The sequence below is a fragment of the Quercus lobata genome, chromosome 1, assembly GCF_001633185.2.
Source record: "Quercus lobata isolate SW786 chromosome 1, ValleyOak3.0 Primary Assembly, whole genome shotgun sequence".
Lineage (NCBI taxonomy): Eukaryota > Viridiplantae > Streptophyta > Magnoliopsida > Fagales > Fagaceae > Quercus > Quercus lobata.
Genome location: NC_044904.1, coordinates 53,778,240 through 53,797,669, shown reverse-complemented (window position 1 = coordinate 53,797,669; position 19,430 = coordinate 53,778,240). Strand labels below are relative to the sequence as shown.

Sequence of the window (19,430 nt, the reverse complement as noted above, 5' to 3'; positions counted from 1 at the left end):
TGTATGTTTTAGATGGACAATCGAAACTCCAACCAACTGTGTAATTCCATTGCTGGAATTTGTCCGAGTAGGCTGTTTTTTCTTTTTTGGGTGATCTTTTCTATTAATTATGATTGAAATTTTAAAATTTATTGTGTGATGCTATCATAATTGCAAGTGGTTTCATAAATCATAATAACTTTATTAGCAAGTTTTCTTAAATAATAAATACGGGTCATTTGAAGGATGTGGTCATTTCGAAGGATGTCCAATACCATTGAGTTTGTTTGGAAGTTCTTAATGTTTAAGGCAGTTCTTATTGGTAATAAAATGACCATCATATTATTGAACTTGAAGTTAAAATGTCTTTGAGTTGAACTAACACATTTGATCCTTTAAAAACTAATTGCTATGAGAAGAATCATGAAAAGCCTGAAAATCCTCACTTCAAACTTTCCATTTTCCCTTTTCTTACATTGTTGCTGTACTGATCCAAAAGTAGGCATTTGTAGTCTCTCAATTGCTATTAAAAGTGTGAGGAAAATTATTAAAATATAACAAGATGCTAACTTTTGTTTTTTGCTTGACTTTGTGATTCATTAGATTGATTAGAAAAGCTTTGAGAAATTAAAAAGCTTTTGTTGGTTTTTGAAGTGGTGCTTCAGTTTCTCAACAGTGGAGAACTGCAAAGCTTTTCATTTGTTCTGGTTCTCCTTTTACAATTGTATTTGCTAGAATATGCAGCCTTATTTCTTGGACAACATTTCTGCCAAATTTGTTTGAAGGAATCTCTGCCAATCAATTACATTACATAGAGATTTAGATGACTATCTACATCTATTAAATCGTATTATTCATTAAATCATCTACACAAGGCACATGATTACTAAATATGTCATGATTAAATACATGTGAATGGCTGTTTTTTATCATTTCTTTTCCTGCTTAGTGTAATGGAGAGAATCTTTTGGTTGAAGTCCAGTATGTCTTCTTTTCTTGGTTTGCATGGAATTGGACATTTATCCTCTCTCTCTCTCTTCCTGGGAATTTCAGATTTTAGATAAAGGCATTTGATTTTCATAGGAATTGAAACTTTATGGAATATGTTAGTGTATTGGGTCAAATATTTTCAAATCTTAGCATCTATCTAGAGATGGTTTCTTTGAATAGAAGGGTACCCCATGCATAGCACAGGTAATAGGAGGAGGTGCTGCCAAGTTAAGAGAAAATCACGTTTAAAATTCTGACACATGTACATATTAAAAGAGAAAACTTAGAAAAGTCAGTTTTTTTTTTTTTTTTTTTAATTCCTAACCTGCATGTCACATTTTATTGTCATTTTGGAAGTGGTATTGTGTTTTGTGGTGTAGAGTTTAGGAAATCCTTATTCTTTTCTCCCTTTTACTATGGATTGCCTGCATTGCCATTAATTTTGTTTCTGAAAGGCTTGAACTGAATTTTTGGTCAATTGCTTCTTAATTCTGATATTAGTTTAAGGTGAGTGGAAGCATGAAGGCAAGCAGATGTAGAAGCTGTCCAGGAAGCCAGACGTAAGATAAAGCTTAAGAGATGAAGCAGCACGACAAGCATTAGGCCATTGTGACTGAACAAATATGAGGTAATGTTCTGCCTTACCAAAACAATGGTTAAGGTTTTTGCATAGATATTATACGCTAGATTTGATTTACAGATTTGGATAACTACAATATAGATGTTTAAATTTAAACTACAAGATCAACATAAACAAAACTCCTAGATATTTACATATTTACATATTTACATAATAGCAATGTTTAGTTTTTAAATATTTATTTTAAGCTTAAAAAATGTTTATTTTTTTGAATTTTTTTACTACCGACCCTCATTTACTTTCATTTACTCTATCAAACTCTCACCTAACAACTTGATTTCTTTTCCTCACATCCTTTCCAGATTCAGAAAATAGAGAATACTATCCTCTCATTCCAAACTCCGAAGTACTCTTCGTTTATCTTCTCTCTCACAGAAAAACCTAAGCCAAAGGAGAACTTTATCTTCCTTTGCTGAATTTTCTCTAATCCTCATCTTCTCCTTTCTAACTGCCAAGCTAGCTTTGTTCTTTGTGCTCCATGGCCAAGACTATTTCTCCCCCAATTTTCGCCCATTCTCTTGCTTGCTCATCTCCACCAATCTCATTAACTTAAATTTGTGAACAAGTACCAGCAATACATACCAGCAATACATGAGAAGACGTAGAAAACGACACCATTTTGGTTGTGGTATTGCTTGCGGCATATATATATATATATATATATATATGTGGACAGAATCCTGTGGGATTTTCTTGTTGGGTGTGTATGGAATGAATTAGGGTACAATTATGGATGGAGATTGGAGAGTTATTACATCATGCAATTTCTCTCTCATTATTTGTACATTTGTAAAATTATTAATTATATTTTAATTTTTAATTTTTTTTTTAACTTTCTTATCGGATGGTTGATATTAAAAATTAACTTTTTAATTTCAACCGTTGAAAGGTAGTGCATAGTACACCTCTCAATCCTGCAATTACTGTGTATTTTTTTTTTTTTTTTTTGGTTTTGCTTACTATAAATTATCACGTAAAATTGAGTAGTCATTCAAGACAATGCGGTGAAGCAAAGTGACAAGACATAAAAGAGAGGTTTTGAGCAGACTAACATTGTTCAGCCTTTCTATGTAGTAAGTTAGACAACGTTTGAAACAATAAAGGAAAATAGCATCTCGAGTTTTAGAAAATCGAGATCCATATTAGAACTCGAGTCCGAAAAACTCGTGTTGCAAGTGTGAAAATGCCACATAGATCTCGAGTCTTTAAGACTCGAGTCTTATGTAAAAAAAATTTCACCTATAGTGGCGTTTTTAACTCTTACAGTGACGTTTTAAAGCCTTATAGCGGTATTTTTCTGCAAATTTTTTTTTTTTTAAGTACCAGGTTTAGGGAGCCTTATAGTGGTGTTTTTAAGCTCTATAGTGACGTTTTAAAGCTCTATAGTGGCGTTTTTCTACAATTTATGGAAATCGAGTCTTTAAAACTCGATTTTCACGTCGATTTTTTTCTCGCTATGAACCCATCCTCTTACAAATCGAGACTTAAAAACTCGAGTTTTATCTTAAAACTCGAGTTTTAGACACTCGAGATAAAACTCGAGTTTTAGACACTCGAGATGTTAGTTTTCAACATTGTTTTGAAACGTGATAACTAACTAATTTTTTTAATATTTATTGTTATTTAGAAAAAAAATTCCATAAAAGAAAGCAAAACGTGTGAAGGAGGAAAAAAAAAAAAAAAACAATTTTAAGGACAGATATACGGACCACGTAGTTAACTTGGTAGGTGTGAAAGTGAAACGTTCAAACTTTTTAAGTATTATATGGGACTACTCGTTATTTGTACTTTTGTAAAGTTAATAGCATTTTCAATCCAAAAAAAAAAAAAAAAAGTTAATAGCATTCAAGATGACTTTTTAAGTATTATATGTGACTACCCAATCCTGTCAACAAAAGGCAAAAATTATATTTTGAATCAAAACTTTATGAAGTATAGAGTCTAAAGACTAGAGCACGGTGTGATGAGTCTAAATTTTTTGTCTACTCTATTATATATTCTACAAATAAAAATATATTATATGTTTATCTTTTTTATTAAATGTTAAATTTATGCTTTCTATTATTTCTATTTCCTAAAATAAATAAATAAATAACCTATCATATTTAAGTAATTGAAATAATGAAATGCATAAATTTAGCATTTAATAAAATAAATGGAGATGTGTCATGTTTTTATTTGTGAAATATATAGTGCTGCAGGGAGAGTGGGATAGATGATTTGGACTCTAATATGACTACTAATTTTGTCAACAAAATAAAGATCGGCGTACCAATAGCCTTTAAAAAAAAAAAAAAAAAAACATATCTGCACTAAATTTTGCTAATATACATTCTTGAAGATAGAAATTAATAAATAGATTTTGCTAAACGTGTAGCATAAGAGCCCACAATAATTAATTATTTTTATGAAAAGCTACCTTTAACTTTTACATAAAGCTGCTGTTCTTTTAGACCTTAACAGTGTAGGTGCAATAGTTCATCAAAAAAACAGTGTAGGTGCAATAATCACTTATGCAGTAACTATAGAGTCCCATAGATTCTCAAGTCTCTGATTAACGAATTCTCAACTGGCACTAATCAATCAATTGTTCCAGCATCGTTTGTTCAATGCACTATCAACCACAATTATTCTCTATTGTAAGTATAAGGGCCAACAGAATTTGTTCAAGTATTCAACCAGAAATATAAGATGAAGTTCCAAAAAAATGTAACATAAAAAACTAAGAAAGAAGGTTGGGTCTAAAATTAAAGTGTGACAATTTGGGCGTAATTACTAAGAAGTCATTTAACTCATCAAAACTCTCGGTTTCAAAAAAAAAAAAAAATCACGGAGGATTTCTTGATAAGGCAAAAAAAATTTATATAATAAAAAGTTTATACATAAGGCATAAAAGACTTCATGGCACAGTCTACAGTACCTTAAATATTTTTTTATTTTTTATTTAAAAGAGTTACTGTCAAAAAGTCCCAAGCTGCTTCATGTCCCATACAAGGGCCGAATATACAAAAGATGAACATATATCACAAATTTCCAAAAAGCATTGTTGTTCACAACCTGTAATAGCTTGGGCATTGGCACATCCATTAGCCTAAGAGTATATGTGAACTACATAGTCTGTCCATACTCGTGCCATAAAATTCCTGCAATCAGAGATTAAAATAACATCTAATGATGAAACACCATCATTAGTTAGCCAAGAAGTAAACTGCAGTCGCAAGATTATCCATAGATCCCAAATGTCAGTCACACATACACCAACCGAATACAAGATTTTTATCAAGGGCTACATAAATAGATAATCATACATACAGGACCATGCGAGAGCAATGTCTAAAATACATGAGTTTGAGCTGGGACAATAGGATACACATGTCTAGACTCTAGACCGTGACGGGACGATAATACTAGCTAAGGGGCAACGCACAGATTATATACCAGAACAACATATTCATATACTTCAAAGTTCAAAGTTCAAAGTTCAGATTATATTGCCGAACAATATATTCATACTTCAAAGTTTTGTTGGGAAGTAAATTAAAACAAGTCCGGAATTCACTTTCTCTAAAAAGTGCAAAACAAAAATCAACATATGTCTCAGAGATTGTCAGTTCGTCAATTTTGTAGACCTCGTCCATACAAGCATTTTTCTGCTAATTTTAACTTTATAATAGCTGGCTTTTAAAGCAGCATCATTTTTCTTCTAGAGAGATATGACTCCGTAGTCCGTATGAGGAAAAATGGCATATGCTTTTATTTACTTGAATTTAAAAAAAAAAAAAAAAATTAACTCCAGTCTTGCCTAGTAACTCTAGTCTTGTCCTATGGGTTACAGGGTTACAGTCTTGCAACTTGTGTCTTCCGAAGAAAAAAATAATGCCGTTTAAAAAATATATTAAAAAAAAAATACTTGTAGTCTTTTTTAAGTAACTGTAGTCTGTCGTAGATGTCTTCTAAGCCTTTCTTTGAAGTGTTTTTAAGCCTGATGTAGATACTTTTTATTATATAAATGGGAAGTTCTAAAAGCTCGCATCGACTCTACGATCTGAATGATTTAACATAAAGGATAAAAGTCATTAGATTCGATTAGAGTTTTTAGGTTATTCTGTCAGGGAGAGTACTTATATCTCCTGCTTTCTTAGAGCCATAGCCTCCTGACACTCATTTATGTGATAAGAAATCTATCATTTCAATTAGACTTCTTGTTTTATTTTACACGGCCCATGTACCTTGTCCACAATCAACTGGACATCCTCAAACCGCTTTGAACGGCTAAACGAACTAAACTTTTTTTATTTATTTATTTTTTTTTTGTTTTATTTTTTTTCTTTTTGAGGAGCTAAACTAAGTTTGTTTTAGTTACATTCTGCTGGTCACGTCAGTCATGGTATCTGGTTTCGATACCCGTATCACTTTTTCAGTATTGTCCTATTCCCATTTACTCGGCCGTAGAAGATTTGACATACCTGTCTCCATTCTTTAATTGAAATGATAGAATGCGGCACAATTTATTTTCAAATTAGTTTTACTGAATGGGTCATGTCAATGTGGTATAAAATTACATTAAAATACTAATGTCTTATTGGGAGTAGGAAAAAGTTGGACGTAAGTGTTTGGCGTGTGTTAGACGGTTAGCTTTCATGGAAAATAAAAAAAAATTAAAATTAGTAATATTATTTATATTTTTTGAAAAAATTCATCTGTACTAATGATTTATATAAATACTAAAAATTGTTGTATTAAACGGCTCCATGGAATAACCAAATTAGATTTATCTAAAGTTCGTTTCTAAAATTAGAAAAAAATATATATATCTAAAGTCACTAAGTGTGCGTTTGGTAACACTTATTTATTTTAATTTATTTTACTACTTAGTTTATTTTTGCTACTATTCATGAGTTTCACTACACTTTTTAGTACTATTCATGGGTCTTACTTTACTATTTCAGCTAACTTTTATCTTTATTTACGGTACTTTCAGCAAAAAGTTTTCAGTTTCAGCAAAATATACAGATCTCAAATAGACCCTAACTTTATTTTTTTGTTCTCTTTCCATTTCTTCTATATATTTATTTTTTTTAAGGGATAATGCAAGCTCCAATTAATTGATTACAAAATTTGTGTAGTGACATATTGTTATTAATGAAAAAATATTAATTTTACTATTGTTATTAATAATAATTTTATTAATTTGACTTATTGGTTATAAAATTGATATAACCTTAACAAGGAACTATTGAATTTGGGGCATTAGTATTTAGTATTACTTTTGTTGAGACTTTCTAGGGCGTCAAACTTCTTTGGGAACAGAACACACCCTGGACTGAAAAAGATTATGCATAGAAGCAACCAAATCTATGCAGAGTCATGAACAGTCCGATCGTATCTAGGATATCTCAGAAAATCTTTTGATGAAGGACCGAACAATCACATTCGCGTTGCAATTTTTCATCTAGCTTGTCAAATTGAGAGACAGGCGAGAGGTTGACTAAAAAAAATAAGAAAGATGTTTTATTGGGAGGAGAGTATCTGGTTTGAGAGAGAGGAGAGCATATATTTAATAGAAAAAAATAAATTAGATTTAAAAACTAGAAAAAAATTATTAATTTGTAAAATTAGAGAGATGTTAACTACAAGTTAGAGACTTCAGTTTTATATATAAAATATATAAATAATAATAATTGTAGGGACACGATTCTTCTGCGGCCCAATAATGATATTGGGCTTGCACATGAAAGACCCCTCACAATATGATTTGTAGAGAGTGGGCTTGAAAAGCTTGGCTTTGGTCACGGGGCGATGTTCCGGTCTTGATTTTAGAGGAATTCCTGTAGACGAAGGAGATTGGGCTCCTCGGACTTGATCCAAGGACCATTGAGGTCTTACCCTGGTTACCCAACGGTGGGTCTTCTCCGTGATGTGCGTGTTGTTCAGGTGATTTTACCCATGGAGTCTCTCCTTTTTTTTAAAGTAGGATCCCCCCTCACCAGATGCACTTACTTCCTCTTTTATACTAGCCTGCGTTCGCTACCCTTCGTCCACGTGTAGGGTCAATCTTTACGAGACTGACATTTGTCCCATCAGTCCAATCCCAGAATTGTTGGGGATGGTTGATAAGGCTGAAGAATACGGCTCCGTTAAGTGCAGAATCTTGTCTGGGAAGGGTAGTAAGGACAACTTCCCCAAGATATTTTAGATCTCCTTACAAGTTTGTTCCTATATCTCTTTTTTACCCCTCTTCTCAATGGAGCTTTGGGTCTACCGAGGACTAGACTGTCCTCAGCTGCATCTCCAGGCCATCTTTTTCCTTATATTTTTGAGCTCGGGCCCTTTAACCTTTTTCGGTTTGGGCCTTTGGACTCCCCATGAGCAAGTGGGCCTGGCCCATAAATTATTGGGCCCCACAATAGCCCCTCAAAACCCTGCTGTCCAACATCCTGGTTGGAGTGGGGGGTTTTGGTAATACCAAGCCTCTGTTATGACTCACTTAATGCGGCCTTTGACTGACGCTAGCGACTCTTCACCTGCCCGAGAAGTGTACCGGTCTACAAGATGCTCCTCTTAATTTCTTCATGATGCGCCTATGCCGTTTGGTTATCCGAGGTGCGTCCTTAATATCTTCCCTTCACGAGACCTCCCAGATTTAACGGTTATCAATGGCGTGGGGGAACGAAACAGGTGTATTCTTGTCTGCAGATTTCCTTGGTGATCTGAACGCATTAAGTACTCTCCCCTTCGTCCCCTATATAAAGAGGAGGAACAAGAGTTGTTTCTCCCACAGATGAATCCCTTTAATCCCCCCAGAGTTTGAAACCCTTAGAGTTCTTCCGGAGTTCACTTTTACTCTCCGGTTATACCTTAACCTGAAATACACTCACCGTAGTAGTAAGCAATGAAAAAACCATTCCCCTCTCAGAAACACCATGTCCTAACGAAGCTCGAAATGGCTCGGTCAGGGCAAGGATGGCGGAGACTTAAGATTTGTCTCACCTTCCTTTCAGCCAAAATCCGAAGCAGGGACTTGTCACGTGAAACTTTCGGCGTGACTGAGTCGAGAACACCCATCATCAGCACCACCCGGCTCCTCACGAGCATACCTAACATGGCACCAGTGTGTTAGGAGTCAGGACTGAGGCAGGGGCCAAGTGCCTCTGCTTCTTCCTCTCTTTGCTCACTGGCGCCCTCCTCCGCCTTCCTCTCCTAGTCTTCCCAGCACCAGATCCATCCTGGTGCTGTCCTTTCTCCCTCTTTTGCTCATTTTTCTTTCTTTTCATCTCTTCTCTCTTCTTCTCCTCCTTCTTTACTCATGTCCTCCATCTTCCTCATTCATCCCCTCCATCTTCTTCTTCCTTCTCCTTCAATTCTTCTTCCTTGTCCTTCAATTCTTCCTCCTTGTCCTTCATCTTTTTCCAAAGAAGGTTCTTATTATGATATGAGCAATATTGAGGCGGAGATTGGAGAGACTTTGAAGACGAGTTTAAAAGACACCTGACTGTTCACTTATCTGTACTGCGGATGTTATCGTTGCTTCGGCAGTTCACCTTTTGTATAGGCTTGTTTGAGCCCCTCTTTGTACGTTGTAATAATTTTTTTATATTAATAAAAATTGTTGTTATTTTACTTCGCATGTTCTGTCTATGTTTTTACAAATTTGCAAGCGCTGCTCGGCACAATAATATATCATTTGAATCAATGACAACTAAAGCCAAAATACTTGCTAATAAAAAGACGTCACCATAACTTTAATAGAATTGTTTGACATAGTAATGCGTACCTGTAAATAATGATACTTGCCCGAAACAAAGCCGAGATTAGAATTGAATGCTCTATGCGGTATAGGAAGTAATTATTCGAAGACATATCACCCGCAAAAAGGAACAGCCACCTTAGGCTACCGAATAGCGGAGCGTCCCGCCGTCATCCCAACACTCTTATTGGCCTTGACATTTTAAAGTATTTGAGCCGAGGACCTTTTACCTCCGAGTAGTTGGTTCCCCCAAAGGCTTGAGTCCGAGGACCATACAAGGCCTTGGTTCTGTCCAAAACTTATGAGATTTTTTTTATGTACTTGGTTTCCCCATAGGCTTGAATCCGAGGACCATACAAGGCCTTGGTTCTGTCCAAAACTTATGAGAGATTTTTTTTATGTACTTGGTTTCCCCATAGGCTTGAGTCCGAGGACCATACAAGGCCTTGGTTCTGTCCAAAACTTATGAGAGATTTTTTTTTATGTACTTAGTTTCCTCATAGGCTTGAATCCGAGGACCATACAAGGCCTTGGTTCTGTCCAAAACTTATGAGAGATTTTTTTTTATGTACTTGGTTTCCCCATAGGCTTGAGTCCGAGGACCATACAAGGCCTTGGTTCTGTCCAAAACTTATGAGAGATTTTTTTTTATGTACTTGGTTTCCCCATAGGCTTGAGTCCGAGGACCATACAAGGCCTTGGTTCTGTCCAAAACTTATGAGATTTTTTTTATGTACTTGGTTTCCCCATAGGCTTGAGTCCGAGGACCATACAAGGCCTTGGTTCTGTCCAAAATTTTGAGTACTTGGTTTCCCCATAGGCTTGAGTCCGAGGACCATGCAAGGTCTTGGTTCTGTCCAAAACTTTTCTCCCTTTTCTCAGGTATTTCACAAGGTGCCAAACAGGAGGTTGTCCTTGGCAACGACTACTCCTTGGCGTGGGCCGTAGTCTCCGGGCCCCCATGCAGAATGGGCTTGGGTCGTGAATTTACTAGGCCCACAAACTCAGAGGTATCTCCGTAGTCTTTAGTTACGCGGTACTTTTTGGCGTCCCAGTGTTCGAGGGGCACCTTCACGAGACTCCTTTAATCTCAGGGTTGCAGATGGCGTTGGAAATCGAGCCGGAGACATTTTGTCTGTAGCGTTCCTTGGGACGCTGCGTGAATTAAATGCCATCACCTTATCTTTTTTAAATAAATAGGAGAGAGAGCTACTTTATCTACACACAAATTCTTCAGTTTCCTCTCTTAGTACATCATGTCTGAGGCGAGGGTTGGTGAGAAGGAACTCTCTCCGTCACAAAGGCGCCGTGTCCTCCTGAGACTCAAAATGGTGAGGTACGGGCAAAGGAGGCATAAATTCAAGGGAATATTCCGTTTCGACAGAGGGGAAAGGGCGTTTCTCCCTCTTTTAGTCAAAATCCGAAGCAGGTTCTGTTCATGCCAGAATTTTGGTGTGTCAGAAGAAAGATTCTCCGCCATCAGCGCCTCTGCCTTGTTGCAGACAAATTTTTGGTGAAGGCTCCTCAACTTCCAGCTCTCTGCACCTTTCCTTCGGCGGTGTGAGGCTCAAGTTGGGTTCTTTTGCTGCCTGAGTTATGGGCATGCAAAAGCATTGAGGAAGAACAAGGTCTTGAAGCAGTAGCCGACCTCTCCTCTGTGCTACCTCCTCGGCTTCATCTTATTCTCTTATATCTTTCCTTTCTATTATGTAGTGAGCTTTGACATGAGTTGATTCCAACTTTTCATTGTAGGCTGTACTATTTCTTTGTTTTAGTAAAAAGGGAAATTTATTCACTTGTTTTGAATACTACTCTTTTTGCAACACTACTTTGTGAAAGGGTGTGCTCCATGTGTGTGTTTCTTCAATGATACTTAGGGCGGGAAACCTTGAAACATAATCCAACTAATTCTAAATTACCAACACTACCAAGCATTACGACGATGATTCATAGTAAGTTAAACTTAGGAAACTAACAGAGGTAACAATTGAATATTCTGTGATAAATGCGAGAATACCGTCCGAGAATGATAATCTCTAAATAATCCATCCGAGGAGTTGACTGAGCAGTAGAGAACTCAGATTGTTTCTCAGGCGACATATTGCCCCATATTGCATCGATCCTTTTGGTGTTACAGATCCGAAAGCAGACTTGAGAATTCTCGCAATTTAGGAACTAACCCAATTGTTAGTGGAGAGTTTTCCTCGGATAAATCCTAAAGTCCATGCAATGTAGTTTTTCCTTACAAGTAGTTGGTTTCCCTATAGGCTTGAGTTCGAGGACCATGCAAGGCCTTGGTTCTGTCCAAAACTTTTAAGATTTCTTTTTTGTACTTGGTTTCCCCATAGGCTTGAGTCCGAGAACCATACAAGGCCTTGGTTCTGTCCAAAACTTACGAGATTTCTTTTGTGTACTTGGTTTCCCCATAGGCTTGAGTCCGAGGACCATACAAGGCCTTGGTTCTGTCCAAAACTTATGAGATTTCTTTTTTGTACTTGGTTTCCCCATAGGCTTGAGTCCGAGGACCATACTAGGCCTTGGTTCTGTCCAAAACTTAGGAGATCTCTTTTGTGTACTTGGTTTCCCCATAGGCTTGAGTCCGAGGACCATACAAGGCCTTGGTTCTGTCCAAAACTTAGGAGATCTCTTTTGTGTACTTGGTTTCCCCATAGGCTTGAGTCCGAGGACCATACAAGGCCTTGGTTCTGTCCAAAACTTGTAAGATTTCTTTTCTGTACTTGGTTTCCCCATAGGCTTGAGTCCGAGGACCATACAAGGCCTTGGTTCTGTCCAAAACTTGTAAGATTTCTTTTCTGTACTTGGTTTCCCCATAGGCTTGAGTCCGAGGACCATACAAGGCCTTGGTTCTGTCCAAAACTTGTAAGATTTCTTTTCTGTACTTGGTTTCCCCATAGGCTTGAGTCCGAGGACCATACAAGGCCTCGGTTCTGTCCAAAACTTGTAAGATTTCTTTTCTGTACTTGGTTTCCCCATAGGCTTGAGTCCGAGGACCATACAAGGCCTTGGTTCTGTCCAAAACTTGTAAGATTTCTTTTTACTTGGTTTATTTTTCGGCCATAAGCCCCTATACCAGGGCGGGGAAAGTTGGCTTGTGGCCGGAAGCCCCTAGAGATGCCCGCGCCCTGGGTGCTGCAAGGCGTAGCCCCTAGCAAAAGTTTATGCCGGAGCAGCAACTGTATGTCGCCGGAGACGGGGGAAACCCCAGGAATTTCTGCTTGCTAGAGAGTTAACTCCACCGCCACCTGCGCCAACGCGCAAGCTTCCCACAGACGGCGCCAATTGTAGGGACACGATTCTTCTGCGGCCTAATAATGATATTGGGCTCGCACATGAAAGACCCCTCACAATATGATTTGTAGAGAGCGGGCTTGAAAAGCTTGGCTTTGGTCACGGGGCGATGTTCCGGTCTTGATTTTAGAGGAATTCCTGTAGACGAAGGAGATTGGGCTCCTCGGACTTGATCCAAGGACCATTGAGGTCTTACCCTGGTTACCCAACGGTGGGTCTTCTCCGTGATGTGCGTGTTGTTCAGGTGATTTTACCCATGGAGTCTCTCCTTTTTTTTAAAGTAGGATCCCCCCTCACCAGATGCACTTACTTCCTCTTTTATACTAGCCTGCGTTCGCTGCCTTTCGTCCACGTGTAGGGTCAACCTTTACGAGACTGACATTTGTCCCATCAGTCCAATCCCAGAATTGTTGGGGATGGTTGATAAGGCTGAAGAATACGGCTCTGTTAAGTGCAGAATCTTGTCTGGGAATGGTAGTAAGGACAACTTCCCCAAGATATTTTAGATCTCCTTACAAGTTTGTTCCTATATCTCTTTTTTACCCCTCTTCTCAATGGAGCTTTGGGTCTGCCGAGGACTAGACTGTCCTCGGCTGCATCTCCGGGCCATCTTTTTCCTTATATTTTTGAGCTCGGGCCCTTTAACCTTTTTCGGTTTGGGCCTTTGGACTCCCCATGAGCAAGTGGGCCTGGCCCATAAATTATTGGGCCCCACAATAATAATAACAACAACAACAATAATAATAATAGAAAAGAAATTTAAATTGAATTAAATTTGTTAAATTTTTTTTTTTAAACTAAGTTTCACCCGGATGATGTTGCCGCGTGGGAGAGGGGGAAAAAAAAAAGAATGAATGAAGAAGCTATAGGATGTGGTAGAGATAAAAAAAAAAGGGTAAAAATGGTTGAAAGGGTATTTAAGTAAAAGTAAACAATACTTGCTTTTTTCTATGCTCTGACAGTGACAAGCATCAGTAAAGTGGTGTTGTTTCTCTTCATTTTCGAATTAAAGAGGGCAATTTTTGTGAACAGCTAAACTTTTTTTTTTTTTTTTACACGGCCCATGTACCTTGTCCACAGCCAACAGGACATCCTCGAACCGCTTTGAACGGCTAAACGAACTATGCTTTTTTTTTTTTTTTTTTTGTGAGAAGGAGCTAAACTAACTATACTAAGTCTGTTTTACTTACATTTTACTGGTCACGTCAGTCATGGTACCTGTCTCACTTTTTCAGTACTGTCCCACTCCCAGTTCTGCCTATATATAGAGCCAAACTTCACCTTATCAGCACTGCCATATATTCAGCAAACAAAAAAAAAAGAGAAAGACACAGCTAGATAAAATTTTCGAAAATTCTTAGTGAAAATGGAAACAGCACTGCCAATTTCATCGAAAGTGAGCTTGAAGCTCTTTATACATAAAAGCACTAACCGAGTGCTATTCGCAGAAGCCGGCAAAGATTTCGTCGACTTCTTCATCAACATTCTCCGCATACCCGTTGGAAATCTCATTACGATTCTCAAGCCGGACATAATGCTTGGTAGTTTAGTAAAGATTCACGACAGCATTATAAATTTAAGTCCATCGATTAGGTCGCTTATGCATTCCGGACTGCACTGCCACCCATCCAATGGAGTGAAAGAAGCTCCATACCTGGTGATGGATGATCTAGAGGTGAAACCCCTGTCCACAGTTTCTCTATTAACGCTGTTTAACGAGTTTCATGTCAAAGATGGGGATCTTGAGGAGAAAGTAGTCGAGATGGGCAGGGATGAGGTATATAAATTTGTAAAATTCTAGTTATGAAAAATAGGGAAGAGCACCGTACATAAAAAATTAAGTATGAAGTTTTTCTCCTTTATTTTTCGTCTTCTATTATCTTCAAAAGAAGGAAAAGAAATAAAATTATTGGAAATTTGAAATTGTGATTTTGTTTTCTTCCAGATAGTGGTAAAATAACTATTTTTTCTCCTATGTCTGGTTTATTGTTAGGGTTTGAAGCTGCTCAAGGCTTCTCTACTGTCGAAAGATGTGCTGACTCAAGTTTTCCAGCCGACGGTGAAAGAGGAAGTTTAGATGAAGTACTGCTAATTTGGTTTATAGTTTTGTTTTGTGGCAAATAAGCCCAAGTCGGGCTTGACAATGTATTTGACAATTTGCTAACACTTCTCTCGTCTAAACTCTCTGTGTACGTGTGTTTCTGCTAATTTTCACTTTATAATAGCTGGCTTTAAAAGCAGCATCATTTTTCTTCTAGAGATATGACTCCGTAGTCCGTATGAGAAAAAATTGCATTTGCTTTTATTTACTTGAATTTAAAAAAAAAAAATTAACGTATCAGGAGTCAAAAGAACGTGTCAGGAGGAATAGTTACATCACTGAGTGTCTTGCCTAGTAACTCTAGTTTTGCCATATGGGTTACAGGGTTACAGTCTTGCAACTTGTGTCTTTCGAAGAAAAAAATAATGCCGTATAAAAAAAATGTTTAAAAAAATAGATACTTGAAGTCTTTTTTAAGTAACTGTAGTCTGTCGTAGAAGTCATCTAAGCCTTTCTTTGAAGTGTTTTTAAGCCTGATGTAGATACTTTTTATTATATAAATGGGAAGCTACATAACCTACTAAAACCCATAAAAAATTGATAAGTTGATAACAATACAAAACTCTAAAAGCTAGTATCGGCTTTACAACCTATATAAGACTGGACAAAAATCTGAATGAAAGGTAAAAGTCGTTGGACTCGGATTCAAATTTTTTAGAGTTTTAAGGTGACTCTGTCAAGGAAGAGTATTTAAATCTCCTTATTTCTTTTAAAAATAAATGGTTGAAATAGTTACACATCATCAATCCATTAATGCACTCTTAAATTTGTCTATCTAAAGGAAAAAAAAAAAGTACTACTATCAATGTAGGATTACTAAACGAGTCTAATCAAATCTCCATCTTTTTTCATTTATTTATTTTTATTTAAATCATCAAACACAAAAAGCTCTCCTGCAGTCCTACCTGAATCAAGGGCAAAATCAAATCATCCACGTATGTTTATTGGAAGATCCCAAAATTTGCTACTTGTAATGAATCTCTCTATATTTGTTCACAACATCTACCAACCTAAAATCGAAGTTAAACTTCTTATCCCATCCCTTCTTAAGATATTTAAACCCCCTTTCTTGATTCTCGCGCACCCAACCACAACCACAATCTCCAGGTCTGGGTTTTTATTCATATTGTTATTCAAAAACAATTCAAGAGAAAAAAAAAAAAAAGTCAGATATTTTAAAGAGCCACGTGTGACCCCACCAACCCCACTCCCCTCAACCACACATCTCACAAGAATCCTCACTCTCACTCATTTGCTTCTTTCCTTTTTGATTTATTTACCATTTTCTCTCCATACATCAAACACTCCTCTCTGTCACTCTCTCATCTCCTTCCACGGTTCCCACTCCATAGCACCACCTCCATCATCATTTTTTGGCAAGGATCACCGGAAAACTCCAGAGAAAAAAGGTAAGGCTCACTCATCTCTGAAGGAGTTTATTTCAGATCGGGATGATTCACCTATTATTTTCTGTGTTTGTCATTTCACCAGAAAACTCCTCTCTATCACTCTCTCATCTCCTATTATTTTCGGTGCTTGGCATTTCAGTTTTTAGTGTATTTTGTGGTTAGTGGGATGAGGGTAATTTGGCTCATTCCTTGCATTTCCAATGGTAATATTGATCAAAATTGCTTTTGCTTTTGCAAAAGCTCGAGAAACCTGTCTACACGTTTTGGATGAATTCTTTGCATTTCAAAACGCAGCTTTTTTTTTAAAAGCACGTTTTGAAACATTACCAAATGTCTGATTTATTTTTTTGGTTTCAAAAAGTGCTTTTTGCCGTCTGAAAGCTGAAACAAATGGGCACGTTATTCTGTTTTGGCTTTGCTTTGGCTTTTTGTTGTTCTATTCGGAGATGTTGAGACGTGCACATTTACAAGAAGATATATTGAACTGGTAGCTTTTCACTCTTTTTTTGCTGAAACTAGTAGCTTTTAATTATTCTGATTACAATAACTCATTATCCTGATTACAATATAATTTATCCTGATTACTATCTCATTTATTTTATTCCTTATTTATAAATTTCCATACTTATTCGCAAAAACACTCTCTGTCTACCCTGCTTCATCTGCTCCTTTCTTATTTATTGGCTAATTAATCTAATCTTATGGATTCCAAAGTATGTTGACTACCAACTTTCTTATTAATTAAAATCTAGATTACTACACTTCAATTTACGCTATGATCATGTTATTAGTGCACTTTTTGTTAGGACAGAGCTAATATTCTATTTTTGTGTCTAGCAAAATATGGATAATGGTAAACGACCCCAGATGGAAGAAGCCGATTTGACTAATCCGGAAATCTTGAAATATTATTTTTTGTTGTGCAATGAAATATTCCCAGACGCCAAAAAAATGGGTATACAGGAGTTTAAATGTATTAAGAAGGAACTGAATGAGAGATTTAACTTGGATTTTAGGATAGTAGATGTTGTGAACAAATATAGAGATATTTATTACAAGTGGCAAATTTGGGAAAATTTTGTTAATAATAAGGAATTCGTCTTAGCCCACGCCTGTACAGCGGACGTATCATGGCTGCAAAGTAAGTCCGAGGTAAGTATGAGTTGAGAGAGTCAAGAGTGTTGCTTTTATTCCAGTTCCAGCGGACGTATAATTTCTAACTGTTGTACGTTTTCTATTAATTCATATAGGAATGTCTTGATACAATTTCTGTAGATAAAGAAGGTCAGCCAAGTATAGGCCTCTTCAAAATTTGTATTTGGAAGCTCAACAAATGGCAGCAAAGGAAGTGATTCTTTGAAGCCAACGGCAACAGTACATGAGCATGTTGGGGACTCTTCAAGGGACTTGGAATTCCATGAGCCAAAAACCAACTCCTCCAATGAAGAAATCAGTTTATTAGATGACCGCCACAATATTTCTGAAAGTAGCAAATGTGTAAGATTAGGCGGCTACTGTCCAAAGAGAATAAAAATGAATGGTAGTCGTTGGACACGGACTGCTTTAGAGGATGACGTGTTTCAGGTGAGAAAAACATTGAGGTTGGTCTCAAAAACTTGTGGCTTGATGTCAAATAAACATTTCTATTTGTTCACGGGGAGATTATTGATGAATCCACGTGAAAGATCGTGGTTTTATTTTGTCAAGCCCTCATTGCGTTTGAGATATCTAGAAAAACAGTTTAAAAAGTTTAGTGCAGACAGAGTGATACCAGAGCCGACCCAACCGACCGGCGCCGACCCTACCGTACCGCCTCTGGCTCCAACCGACTGAGCCGAGGCCAGCGATCGGAAGGAGAATCCTCGCCTGAGTCCATGGACTCTGACCAACAACTGACCGTGAGTCACTGAGTTGCCTCTTGCAGCCAGCTCGGCACGACCAGGCCAGCTACCTCCTACCGCCGATTTGAAGTATGTCCTGATCTGAAAAATCTAAGTTTCACCTGTTGGTATCTTACTAGTTTTGCAATGTGATATACACATGAATGTTAATTAATTAGTTCTAGAGGTTATCTCTTAATTAATCTTTTTTACTTGCTCTTTTATTTCCTAAGGTAAGTTTGACTTTCAGTTTGCTATTTTATTTCTCTTAAAAGTGTTAGCCCAAAATGAAGATGTTGAAATGGTCTGTTCATGACTTGCAACCAGCCAAGAACTCAAATGAGTGATTGAAAGTAAGGGTGTGCATGCATGGGTAGGGTTGGAAATTTACTTCAGAATATGCAGGATTGAACAAAAGTTCAGAAGTATGTTGGAATACTCAAAATTAGATTCGTATTGCAAAGACTCCAAGTCCCAATGGTGTGAATTTTAAAGCGCACCACCCTGTTAAAATCCATCCACTTGAGTATGTAAGTATTTCAGACCCACTTGCAAGAGAGTCTATGTATGAATTGAATAAAGTTTGAGCAAACATTCGATTTACATGTGTAAGCACATCAAATCTTTATATATTAACATACTATAAACACTTAAAATGTAATTAGTTATTATTTACTACCTCATTCCACCCACAAGATTATATAAATCCATTGGATTGCCTCTCAAGGCCATAGATGTTGCAATGCATTAACACCAAATTTTCATGTAGTTATATTTCAATTCTGTAAAGGAATCACGATCCAAATTTTCACTAATATGAGAATATTAAGTATTTACTCATTTCAATTCTGTATCATCAATGGTTTTATACAACTTTCTATGCTCTCACTTCTACTTTCTCTAGAATATATTCTATGTTTCATTTTAATTTCAACATCTAACTAATGGGATATCACATTTCAAACATTCGGCCAATGCCTTCTTGCTCATCTCCCTCTTATGCTCCAGAATCTCAAACAAATTTCGATATCAAAGAACAAAAACATTAATATGCTCTTCATTGAGTACTAACATTAGGATCAATTAAACATTAATATGCTCTTCATTTTTTTTTTTTTGACATATAATATGCTCTTCATTAAGTACTAACATTAGAATCAAGTAATTGATCCGTACATTTTGCTTTGTCCATGCGTAGCAACATAATGGTTTTTTTTTTTTTTTTTACTCTCAATTTCATGTTTTAGATTGAATATTACAAATCAATGACATCACATACACAGTTAGATATAAGAAATAAAATGTGGTCTCTTCATTTCCCTTACATGATTATTGATAGATATATTGGTATTGTATTCAAAGTTTAAAAACCGTA

At 36.7% G+C, this 19,430-nt stretch overlaps 1 long non-coding RNA gene across 2 annotated transcripts; it reads left to right on the top strand.

The window, feature by feature from the left end:
- The first annotated feature begins 15,990 nt into the window (after positions 1–15,990).
- Positions 15,991–18,658, top strand: LOC115992469. 2 transcript variants are annotated; one of them, XR_004092529.1, is made up of 3 exons: positions 15,991–16,175; positions 17,013–17,327; positions 17,426–18,658. It is a non-coding gene; the product is annotated as an uncharacterized LOC115992469 (long non-coding RNA). The 2 variants fall into 2 exon arrangements; XR_004092527.1 differs by lacking the exon at positions 15,991–16,175 and having other exon boundaries at positions 16,537–17,327.
- The last annotated feature ends 772 nt before the right edge of the window (positions 18,659–19,430 follow it).